Genomic DNA, 12952 nt, shown 5'->3' on the forward strand with positions numbered 1-12952 from the left:
GACCTCCGCGATACATCATTTCACTCCTCACGGGAAGATATGAACTCAACTAATTGACCTCGCTCCCAATGTGTGGCTTCATAGCTCAGTTGGTAGAACATCGCACCGGTATCGCGGAGGTCACGGGTTCGAATCCCGTTGAAGCCCTGATTTTTTCGGGCTCCTTCTTTCCAATTGCTTAAATTGGAAAATTAACTGCGATGATCATTCTTCACTTTCATCTACAACCGCAGTTCATATAGGAATTATTTCATATAAACTTCACATCATTACATCTTACATTGTAAATTTTTTAATTCTTATTTTGTAATTATTCTTTATTGTTTATTCACACACGACCCCGCAAGCTGCAAGTTTAATTACTTATCGAGTTTAAATAAAAAATTAATTCTACGGTACCACGAAATGCAATTTCACTTCTACGCTGACGATACTCAGTTATATATCTCTTTTTCAACAAACAACGACGTCGAATTAACTTATTCAGTTGGAAAAATTGAGGAATGTTTGTCTGATCTTGACAAGTGGATGTCTCTTAACAAGCTAAAACTGAATAAGGACAAGACGGAACTTCTTTATCTATACTCGAAACACAACCCGCAGCAGTCTCTACCACCAATCCGTTTTGGTCAAGACATAATTCAGCCATCTCAATTTGCTAGAAACATCGGTGTGATATTTGACAGTACCATGACTATGCTTCCGCATATCAGTTCTATTTGTAAATCAGCCTCTTATCATCTGCGCAACATCTCCAGGATAAGGAAATTCTTATCTACGAAAACCACCGAGATCCTGGTCCATGCTTTTGTGTCTTCCAAACTCGACCACTGCAACTCTCTTTTGTACAATGTACCGAAGTGTGCTTTAAAAAAGCTCCAGTCTGTTCAGAACGCCGCTGCCCGACTTATCACCTGTTCCCGAAAGTACGACCACATCACCCCAATACTGAAAGAATTACACTGGCTTCCTGTTTCTGAACGCATTAAATTCAAGATTATGTTACTTACCTTTAAGGCTCTTCATCAACAATCTCCTGTCTAGATTCAAGATCTAGTAGCGTACTACCAACCTTCCAGAATCCTCCGATCATCACACTTATTACTTCTTAACCCCACGAATTTTCACCTGAAGACATATGGTTCTCGAGCTTTTGCTGTTTCCGCTCCTGAACTCTGGAACAGTCTACCTGTTTCTATCCGCTCATGTGACAATCTAAGTTCTTTTAAATCTAAACTCAAAACTCATCTTTTTAAGAAAACTTATTATTCTTAGCGATTTTTACTTTCTATTACTTTCTTAAATGCACATTTTTAATTATTAAGATTAGTACAGATCATTTTGGCGAATTGTACAGCGCCTAGAGCAGGCATGGATAGGCGCTATATAAATATTTATTTATTATTATTATTTATTATTATAAAGGTTACTTACTTACTTACTTAACTTACTTTCCTTACTTTCCTTCCTTGCCTTCCTTGCCTTCCTTGCCTTCCCTGCCTTCCTTGCCTTGCTTGCTTGCTTGCTTGCTTGCTTGCTCGCTTCCTTCCTTCCTTACTTACTTACTTACTTTTCTCATCGGTCGCCAAAATATGCCATGTTCAACTCGGTGTCTCGGACATATTGTCATGTTAGTACCATCTTCATTAAACTGACCCGTGCGAGCGAGAATCAAATCCTTCTCTGTGAGGATATTAGTCTGTGAAACTTTGACTGTCCTCAGATGGGACCGGATGTCTTTTTTACAAGAGGTCAAGGGAAAATATTCTGTGACCCCCGGATAGCCTGGAGATATCTTGCACTTTTCTTTCGAAAAAGTTACAAACGAGCAAAAAAGCGAAGCCATACTTAACTTTCCGATGTGTGAAAATCTATAAATAGAGATGAATAAATAGGGAAATCCCGCCCGTAGATGTTCTAAGCTATTTAACGTGACTAGTTCAAGTGTCACGCATACGCAATTAATCCGAGTTACATAACATAACTTGCGATAAAGTGAATGCACATTCACTGAACTGCGCGCAACACAGTTTTCTGGACATTTTTACAACACAATGTCCCTTTTCAGGTTAATATATTAACTAGCAAGTCAGCTACCGATTATCAATTTGGTACATCTATTTACCGCTGACCAAGGTCATCGGCTCTTGTTCCCACGCATTCCAAATTATATTGGCGATGTTATCTGCCCGGAGGGGGGGGGGACTCCCATATGGAGTGGACGGGGATGCTCGTCGGAAATTTTGAATTTAACCCCTAAAAGAGACCAATCTGGGCGTGGCCGAAGCTTATGCAGACCCCTAAAAGAGATCAGTTTATAAAACAGACAAATAAAAAGTACAGTGACTTTTAATGATGGCGAAGACCTTATCATCGAATACTTTTGCCTATAAGTAGTTTATAAAAGTATTGTGATAAGTCTTCATCTTAACCATTTAACTAGTATCATTTCTTCGCGTGCAACCCTTAACGAGACCTTGACGGCTAAAAATAGTGACATTTTGCCCAGAACACCTTAAGCGAGACCAAAATCCGAAATTCACACCCCTAAGCGAGACGACGAGCATCCCCGTCCATTCCATATGGGAGTCCCCCCCCCGCCCCCCCCCCCCCCCAGGGTTATCTGAAGATCAGGAAGATTAATTTGCATGCCTGATGCGGGAAAATCAATAATTCAAGGTTTTTTTTAACTCAGAATGGAATAGATATCCATGTGTGAGCTCAAGAGTTAGCCCGTGAGCGCAAACAATAATTTCAGCGAAGAATATGACTTAGGATTGATGAGTTCGTATGCCGAGTGTGAAGTAAGTGTATAACAAACTGCAAGGTCAAGTTCTTGAGCTGCAATGCTTGAACAGGGTTTTAAGAGCAATAAAAACAACAAGATATGCCCAGTAAAAACTCGCTTCTAACACCTCAATGCTTTAGAATCTAAATATCAGGGCAGTTCATTCCCATATTTCGATCATACGAATAGAATTCAGGTGTTACGCTCGTGATACACTGTTATTTTAAAGATTATTGCGAGGACTTTTGCGTTCAGTTACCTTAAACCGCCATAAATAATATTCAAAGACACTGTTAATGTCATTAACGTAGGAACAACGTTAATTAATTAATTCTATAATATCTAATTTCCTTAGATTTCTCCCTTCTCTCTTTGTTAAAACTGGTCTTTTGTCACGTTGATTGAACAACCTTTGTGACCAAAAACTAACAGATGTCAAAAATTTTATTCGTGATTTCATCAGGCCCAGAGTGGCTCTTAACCTTGGTAAAATTAGTTTTCAAAAACAAAGTTGGACTTAAGCGATATTTGAGTCAGAATTCTAGCTAATTTGCCTCATTGCTAAATCTTGCGTGACATAGGTATGCAATGACAACTGTTGATTGGCACCTGTCACTTCAAATCCCTTGAAACTCGTGTTTTGAGCTAAGATAGGTCCAATCCTTATTTGTGTGAAATGGCAATAAAATTCATTGTATATTGTAACCAGGAGTGGAGTCTAAATTTGATGCTTATTTTAATGCAATTTTTGGGATTTGTGGCAAAAAAAAACAGGGGGGGTGGTCTAACTCTCAATGGAAAAATCGCAGAGCCGGCAACCCTTATCTTTTAGAGTTGTTTGGTGGTCCCTTCAATCTGGCAAAGTTTCATCCAAATTGGAGAGATGGCATGTATTACCCCTGCCTGGTCCTCTGGTAAATTCAGTCTTAATTAAGATAGCGAAATCTAATCAACAACACGAAGTTTTCAAAATTAAAAAATAGAGAGCTTAAGATTAAAATTCACAGGTTGAAATTAAGATAGAACAAACTTAGGAAATTAAGAGTGAGATGCTTAATTTGAAATTCTGAATTGGTGTTACGGATAGGAACGGAAAATTATCCCATGAATAGAAAGTAATAAAACTTCATTACTGAAAAATAGTTCAGCTGGCTAACTTCCGAGGAAACTAATAAAACTTTGTTACTGAAATGTAGTTCAGCTGGCTAGCTCCCGAGGAAACGGAAGGTAGATTTTAATAATGAAAAGAAACTCAAATGACCCGATAATGAACTATTTGTTTTCTAAATGAAAGTTAGTGAAACGGCGTTGCACATGTTCAGGTGTACAAAGAATCGGCAACGTACAAAGTAGAACAATAACTGAAGGTTTCTAGTTGTTAACTGAAAAGAGGCTACTGTTGGCTTTTCCATATTTTTCTGTTGGTCACAATATTTCTTGAAAGCGATTACATGCATTCTAAATCCTAACAATGAATAAACTGGTGAACAAAACTGATATCCACAAGTTCCCCATTACTAAACCAAATTACATCTTAAGGGCTCGGAAGCGAGCGATTTACAATATTTTCATAACAATACTCGGAGCGAACTTAAAATAACAATAATGCGGTCGCGGTAAAGAACGGTTGGGACTACTTCGCCCATTGTTCCGTAGCGCAGTGAGTAGTCAGTAGTCAGTAGCAAGTACTCAAGATATAGTTTCTCCTCAGGAGGGTTATCCCTCCCCCTCCTATCCTTTATCGGTTATGTCAAAAACTCAGGCTCCCCAGATCTCCAGTTTGCTGATGCTCTGTAAGTCCCAATGTATCCCTGGTAGGGGTGGTGTCTACAAGCTCCCTGCCTTCAAAGCATCTTGTTCTCTACCCAAGATCACCCAAGATTTCTCATGTTAACCGTTCTCTGCTATTTTAAAAACTACCAACGCGGCAGAAGCATGGCAGTAGAAGCTAGAGGTAGCTTAAAATAAACTATCGTCGATTATAGTTATCGCAAACTTCTTTGCGCCGGTTGATCATGTAAATGACAGTTGATGATAGTTAGGGAAACCAATTATTTTTCTCGAAGTATCATTGACTAAGATGCACCGCACGACCAGAGCACAGAGCTTTGACTTCATTTTTTAGTGTTTAAGTAGCTTCAAGTGCAAGTTCAGGTTTTCACAATTGTTTTAATTACAATAATTTGTCGTATTAAATAACAAACAAACAGCAAAACAAAGAAACAAAAGAAGTCTGTAGTGGCCAAGGAAGCGGACGCTTTCGAGTTGGCAACCAAACCATTGAAATGGGTTAAGTAGTAAGTTAGTGGGGTAGGTGATAAGGGATAACTTAATAAATAATACGTAACTAAATAGAGGTGTAAATAAAGTAGCTAATGCGAGTGTTTACACTAGCAAGTACGGGCATTGTACAGAGTTCCTTTGAACTGATTAAAAGACGTGCATTTAATAATAATTGAAGTTTTTTTTCTCTAGATTTACGGGACATTTTCTCTTTTTAGTGTTGTTCTTTAATTTTGGCTTTTACCGACAGCCAAATCAGGAAAGCCCAGGGCAATGAAAGAGACTTTCACTAAAGCGAAACTAAGACCTTGATAAGTTTTAATTATAACTTGATGTTTTAGGACTCGAAACCAGATGACAATTAACTAGCTCACTTTTTCAGCGGCTCCGGAGGGTATGTTAGAAAGGAGGGCGCGTCATGCACCGCGGGCCTTCCAATTATCCCTGCCCTGGTTTCCGAAGCGGGCTTCCAGGTAAATACATCAGTAACCTCTGAGAAGGAGAGACATTGACTGGTGTATTTTTTTCTAGTCCCATATTCAACTCCTTGGCCGCGCTTGTAAGTAGTCAACTGGTGTGCCTCCTATCAGTTGGGATTCCTCAAGTTACTTCATTAACAATCACTGAGTTTAGGCAATTCTTTGAAAAGCCATTACATGTTGCAACACTTTTTACTTTTGTTTTTCTACACAATTCATTGAATCATAAAGCGAAGATTAACTGTCTGGTTCTACGATGTCATGGTTTTGTTGCGATAGAAATAAGGAAGAATTTCATCAATCAAATCATGCAAACTACATTTATTATTATTCCATGCATTTTTTTCTTCCTTTTCATTGGCCGAGAACCCACAACGTGACCTGCAAATAACTGTCTACGAATAATGGTCTGCTCATGCGTAATACCGTCTAAATGTGTTTTGCTGTAAATAATATTCCACTCATGCGTAATAGACCTCTTTAGACTGTTACGTCATAGGGTGAACACGTGACTTACCCCAAGTTGGGTAAACAAACATTCGTGTTTGCAAAGGAATTGCAGCGAGAGACCGCGGAGTTAGGATACGTTCTCTTCTTTCGACGTAATTTCGCTTGTTTTCGTTCAAAATGGTGCACTACTGTTGTGCTTATGATTGCTACAACAACTCAACTATGGAAGAGCTATCTTGGCATGGATTTCCAGAGGACAAGAAACTCCTCAAGGTGAACACATGTAGCCTGATCGCTCGATCGCGTAAATTTGTGTTATATGTGGACCTGTAATTTAATCTGTTTACCTTGTAGGTTTGGATCTCTAGGATAAAAAGAGACACGAAGAAAGATTTTGCGGTCACGAAATATTCAAAACTTTGTTCAGTTCACTTCCGAGAGGAAGATTTCGTAAACCCTCACGCTAATAAAAGGTATCTGAGAGCCGGCGCTTGTCCATCAATTTTTAGCTGGACTAAACAAACACCTGAGCGATCATTACCAGAAAAACGAAGAAAGATCGAGGAGGTGAATCTTTTGCTAGAATCGGAATTAACGGAAACGGCATCCGAGGGTAAAGTAGAATACGACGAAACTGGTAGGGAGAGCTTTGTCTCGCGTTCCATTCAATCAAACATTGAGATACTTTGCGAGCATAGGTTCTCGGTGAGTGTTTTGAGAGATCTAGTGCACAGAAGAGGTAATGAAAAGAAATATTTTAGCCATTTAACTGGGTTTTCCAGTTATGAAAAGTTTCGAAGGGTACTTGAGTTTGTTCTCCCTAGTGGTCATCGAAAGCACATCACATACTGGAACACGAAGGCGAGCAAAGAGCGCAAAATTGATACGTCGTTGTTATTCGACTCTGATCAAGAATCACAAAGTGATGATGATGGGAGCTCGGAACCAGAAGCTGATCCTGGTTCTTCAAGAGATCATGTTCTATCTGTGGAAGACGAGTTTTTACTAGTTATGATGAAGCTTCGTTTAGGCCTGACCAATCTTGACTTAGCAATGAGATTTAATGTCGCAGAAGCAACAACATCAAATACATTTATTACATGGTTAAATCTGTTGTTTATACAACTTGGCACCCTGAAGATCTGGCCTCACAGGAACGTCATCCTAGAAAACATGCCCAAAAGGTTCAAGGAAGATTATCCCAAAAACATTATTATAATTGACTGTACTGAATTAAAAATTCAGTGTCCATCCTCCCTTGTTATTCAGTCCTAGAGTTATTCAAACTATAAATCTACAAATACATTGAAATCCCTGGTAGGAGTCGATTCCATGGGAGGCTTTATGTTTGTCTCACAGCTATACACAGGGTCCATATCCGACAAACAGATAGTTTTTAGGAGCGGATTTCTCGATTTACTGTCAAGAAAAAAGGAAGTATCAGAAATCTTGGAAGGTGACAGGATAATGGCTGACAAGGGGTTTGACATAGGAGGAGACTTACAGAAAATCGGACTTTAACTTAACATTCCTCCATTTTTAAAAGAAAAACCTCAATTTAATGAAAATGAAGTCATAAGAACACAAACAATAGCTAAACACAGGATTCATGTTGAAAGAGCCATTGGGAAGGTCAGGCGTTTTCTTATTTTCAACAGTAGACTCCCAATCAGCTCACTGGGAACCATAAATCAACTTGGACAGTGTGCTGTTTGCTCTCAAACTTTATGGATCCTATTTTAGCTGAGGAAGTCAAAGAATAACTTAAAAATCAAGATCTACTTGCAAAACAAAACAGTGACAGAAACGTGAGATAAAATACCCTGTACCTAATGCTACCAGGGAAAGTTAAGTAATGCCCTTGTTTGCAACAATAACAAATACACTTGTTTTCCTTGCTTTTCCATTCAAAGGAGCCTCAATTGGTGCATTAATGTTGATGCAGTATTAACAGTTACTACTCTCAATGGGCTACACTGTAGGTGTGGCAAAGTGACTGTTCACATGGATTAACAGATGTTTCCCTCTCTTTGCTCAAGAATAGAATGCAATGCTTAAAATAAAGCATGGTTAATTTAGGTAACAGTGTATTGTTCCAATAGGTAGGATCAAAGTTAATACGTTGTACAAAAAGACTACGTGATCCTGACAGATATATTACAAAGTCACACCAAGGTAAGCCACTAAGGGCAAGTTGTCCCTGGATTTGTGCATAATAACCCTGTTTATCATCAGTTCTAAGCTTTGGGACTCCATCAACCATACTGCAGGGGAAGTTTCTATCCTCGCATGCTGCTTCCATGGTGTGATTCCTCCAAGTGTAGGGACACTTGATTTCTAGTAATCCGAAGGAATGGTCAGAAGTTGGGTCAAACACCTTACCATCTGGGGTAGCACCAAGGTAGGGGTGGGTGGGGTTAACAACAAGACCACTGTCATATACTGTAAAGTTCTTATGCAAGTGTTTCTGCATTTTTCTTGCATAGTGAGATCTAACTACTTTTTAATTTTGTTTTCCATGACGAATTGATGCTACATTTGAAAGATCCTTTGCTTCAAAAATACTTTTAAGAAATGGTCTGTAGGATCTTTTTTTCTATGAAGTACTTTCCCAAAATTTGAAGCCGTTAGTCGAAGTTTACGTTCTTCAAACCATGTGGGCTCCTGAGCTTGACTAACAGTGTTGATCTGAAGGTCCCAAGCTCGTTCAATGTTTATGCTAATGCTTTGCAAAATTGGATGCGACATTGTATGTGTAAAGCTACTGGGAGGAATAAATGGCTGACTGCATGCACTAGAAATTGGAATCTTGGGAAAAACCAAAACCCCTGTGGTTGCTGATCCCTTGGAAGTGTTACACAATTGTTTGGTTTATAAAAAGCAAAGGTTGTATTGGTTTCCTTTAAATCAGTCAGTTGATACCCTAAAGTTGAACCAAGAGGGACATTCCCAAAAACAGTATGTGTAGCTGTTGAACATTCCTGATCACTGATCAGGTATGAAAAAGGGGAATGTTTTTCTTCATTTGAAAGGTAATGACACATTTCCATCACATCTTGCTGCTTCCACCCATTTAACTTGAGATGTTTACCCCTTGCATCATAAAGTTTACAAGTTACTGGAGCCAGTTTTCGCTTGCCACCTTGGTCAGACGAGGCTTTGACAAAGGTACATTTCATTACTGGTTCTGGTTCAATACTGGCACCTCGTGGCTTGTGCCACTGCTGCGGCACACTTGTACAATTTTGATCTGCTGGGATCTCCGTGATCCCCAACATACTCCAATGATTTAGCAGGTACAACAAGGCAAAAACATGGTTACAGTGGCCTCCAACCCTGCAATTAAGTTATTTGTATTTTGTCACATTGCAACTCATCAATACAATACATTTACATACACATGGAAATATGACTAAAATTTAACTCTCTATTAGTAACTGCACACTGTAAACAATGCAAAAATATTGATTTCCATACGTTATTGAAACGTGATTGTATATGTTGCAGGTTAAATTGGTTCTCGGGTTACATCTGTTTCCAACCTAAGCTGATTTGTTTCAACCTGAACATAATTTATAAACAATTTATTGGACTTCAAAATAATTCAGATTATTGCTAAAATTGCTATCTACAGGTTAAAGCAGATTAATGTAGGTTGGAAACAGATTTTACCAAAAAAAAAACATTTCACCTGCTAACATGCACACTGACCATTGGATTTAATGAAAGCATAATTGGAGCTTTCAAAATCTGGATAAAATTTAATGAAAATTTTACCGCATCCAAAACAAAACACAAATCTTTGTATTTTTGATTAAAAAAATTACGGCAGGTTCAAAAAGCCCAGTTAACTATCGTCGGTTTTAAATCGGCGAAACACTTTTCGGCTTAGTATTCGATATGTACGTGTGACCTGTAATCCTGACCTGTGGAATGTGACCTAAACTCACGGCCTACACCAGCGTGATTGTAGGCGCCAGAGTTTGTGACATTTGTTCGTGCTTCTTGCTTCGTGTTTGGTGTTAAGTTTTGCGTAATTAGTTTCTTTTGTTTTGTGCCCTTTTTGTACATGTTATGTTCATTTGCATACTCTATAAGTTCGGTTTGCGTGTAATTTATTTCAGTTAGTATCGTCATTGGGTACTACGAGCGTCTCTGGTTTTCGGTTCGTCTTTGGTTTTTCACATTCGTCTTGTAAGTTTCTTCGTTTATTTCGCTTTGCCACTTTTCTGCATTCTTCATGTTCGGTCGTTGTTAGTTATTTTATGTTCATTCCCGTGTTTGTAATTTTGTTATTTTCAGTTACCGTGTTTCGATCATTGGGTGAAATAAATTTCTATGTAACGGAAGATCCGAAACGAGTTAAAACGTGTGCGACTTTAAAATGAAAATGAGATTTCATTCACTTGCAAAGTAAACTTGTTTTCATATGAATGGTTGGGCACCAGGCCTCGCTTTGATGGAGATCGAGACTCAAGGCAACTCGGAAATGGACTATTACTGAACTTGGTTATCACAAATCATGATCCATCAAATGTTTTCGCTGTCGCACAATTATATTGCTCCAAATGCGATACGTTACTAAAAATATTCCCCAGCTAAAACTGGTGAAATTCAGAGTGATATTCCCCAATTTTCAAAACTGTGCGTATGGCGAAAAATATTTGAAGGATAATAAACACCACAGCCTCCACTTGGCTGCGGCAGATAATTGATCTGCTCGCCACTGACAAATCACGATATTTTGCTCAACCTCGTCCAACAATTGTTGTAATGAAAATCTCTTGGGTTTTACGGAATATGGTAATGAAGAGTTACACAGCGTCAAGCATTATCAACTTTCTTACGTTGCCTTATTTTTCTGTCTAGCACTTTTCTCTTTCTATGTCTAAGTATTTTCTGTCAAGGAATCCACAAACAAAATAGAAATGTTCTTGAAAGCTATTCGACCGCTTTCTTCTCCTTATTTAGCAAGGAATGAAGATACCAAAGGATGCAACACACCTTAGATTTTTTTTCCTTTGGTTGCAAGGGGAATTTCAATTTCTCGTTTTCAGCTTGACGGTCATCCTAAACACCTCAATCATGATTGATTGGTTGATCTACCGTTTGCGGCTCACTGTGTCACGTTTGGAAACTGTTCAGAATGAATGAAGTGGTTTGCATATTATAGGTCGAACTGATAAAAGTCTCGAGAGTTGTCTTTAGAAACCTCAACGTGAATTCTTGATATTTACGTAACTATGAAGTAAGATTTGCAATTTATACTAGGAAATTCGATTAATGAAAGTGTATGAAAGTAAAAACAAGCATTGGTCATGACGACGTTACTACGGGAGAGGTCGGCTATATCTATAAATGTCATAAACGGCCTTCTAACAAAATCACGTGAACACAACAACTCAGTTTTCGTTTCCACTAGGCACGTCACATACTCTGAAACTGAAATTTTTTAATGGATGAATAATGTTAATTAATACGAGCGTTCCTCTGCAGTTTTTATGGAGCAGAGCAGATGGCTGAAAACAGGCTATCGTGCAACGGTAAGTTAGTCATTATTTTGTTTCAAACAATGTTAAATTTTAAGTTTGACTAAATAACAATCACCATACCCATTTTGCTTATTCGGGATATCGCCAAAACCTCGTTATGTAATAATATAGCCTATTTATTAAGAAAGGAGTCTCCAAATCAAATCCTCTTGCCAGCACTAATCTGCACGCAGTTTATTAGTGACCTGCCTTGAGAAACGCTACATATCCCTCCCAACTGGTGTTTTGAATTTCCCACATTCTGAGTTGAGAATACACGGCAGTGAATCAAGAGCGCGCTTTTTGACAAAAAAAAAAAAGAAAAAAAAAACTGTTCACCTTCAGCCCCAAGTAGAACGTTAATCTATTCTCAACGGAAGTTTCTTTCGGCCACAAACAGAGGCTCCATAAACACTGGCCTCATTGTACGGAACAACAAAGGACAAAAAAAAAGAATGGTTTTTGGATGCTTTGTACAAGTAGCATTACGCACCGATGAAACTTAAATTTTTTGTTTCTTATATAGCTTGATTTAGCTGCATTAGAAAACTTCTTTCAGTTTTGTTCGATTGAAAACTCAGGTGTCGACCATATATAAAACTAGACAGTTGAAAATCATGCCTATTGCGATACCCTGCTGGGAGGAGGGAGATACTGAGAATATCAAGTAAAAAATCAGGAGAATTTTATTGCAGGCGGCCTCTAGAGACATCTGTTTTGCTCCTTGAACTAATATCCACTTCTTACAGATCATTTTAGTGACACCGTAGAGTTCACTAACAGGGGTATAGAATCAGGTTCTTTGCGAGTATGCGAGCAGTGCGTTTATTTTTGCGAGCACGTCCAGTGATCAAAATTGCCTTGCAAGCGGTGAACACTTAAGCAACTACGAATGGCGAGCAACGAGCACTTCGTAAAATTTCCACAAGCCGGAATCTCTCCTTTATTAAAAGGAAACGTTATTTTGCACCAAGCAATTTAACACGCATTTCGAGTTTCCGACTCGATCATCGGCAAACTGGTTTCAAGCTCATTGACTGAAAAAGATTCAACGCAATAACAATTCCTTTGGAGACTTCTAGGATCCAACCAATGGCAGCCATACAGATCTGACAACTGTACTCTGAAGGTCGATTAGTAATAGTAATATTCCTCACGTCCTCATGTCTCTAGGTTACTTTCTACCTTTGCGGGTGCCTTTCGCGAAGAATTCTTACGCGCGTCGACGTCAGTTTTAATAAAACGTACGAGGAAGCATGTTTCCAGAATGTATTTATTCATAAGCATTCATAGCGCGCGCATGTCTCCGCAACGTTTCCCAGTTCCACAAAACTGGAAACATTGTTTCCAGCGTCAATTTTGGTTCCAAGATGCAAATTATGCTTCCGCTACACGGCGGAGAATTTGAACAAGAATCCGAG

General features: G+C 38.7%; 2 pseudogenes across 1 annotated transcript in view; one reads left to right on the forward strand and one right to left on the reverse strand.

Moving 5' to 3' along the window:
- LOC145480897 (uncharacterized) overlaps window positions 1-12952 on the reverse strand; it is a 250346-nt pseudogene that overhangs the window by 111369 nt on the left and 126025 nt on the right. The window lies entirely within an intron of this gene.
- Window positions 406-1401, forward strand: LOC145464438 (uncharacterized; annotated as a pseudogene).

This window comes from Orbicella franksi, chromosome 1, assembly GCF_964199315.1.
Source record: "Orbicella franksi chromosome 1, jaOrbFran1.1, whole genome shotgun sequence".
NCBI lineage: Eukaryota > Metazoa > Cnidaria > Anthozoa > Scleractinia > Merulinidae > Orbicella > Orbicella franksi.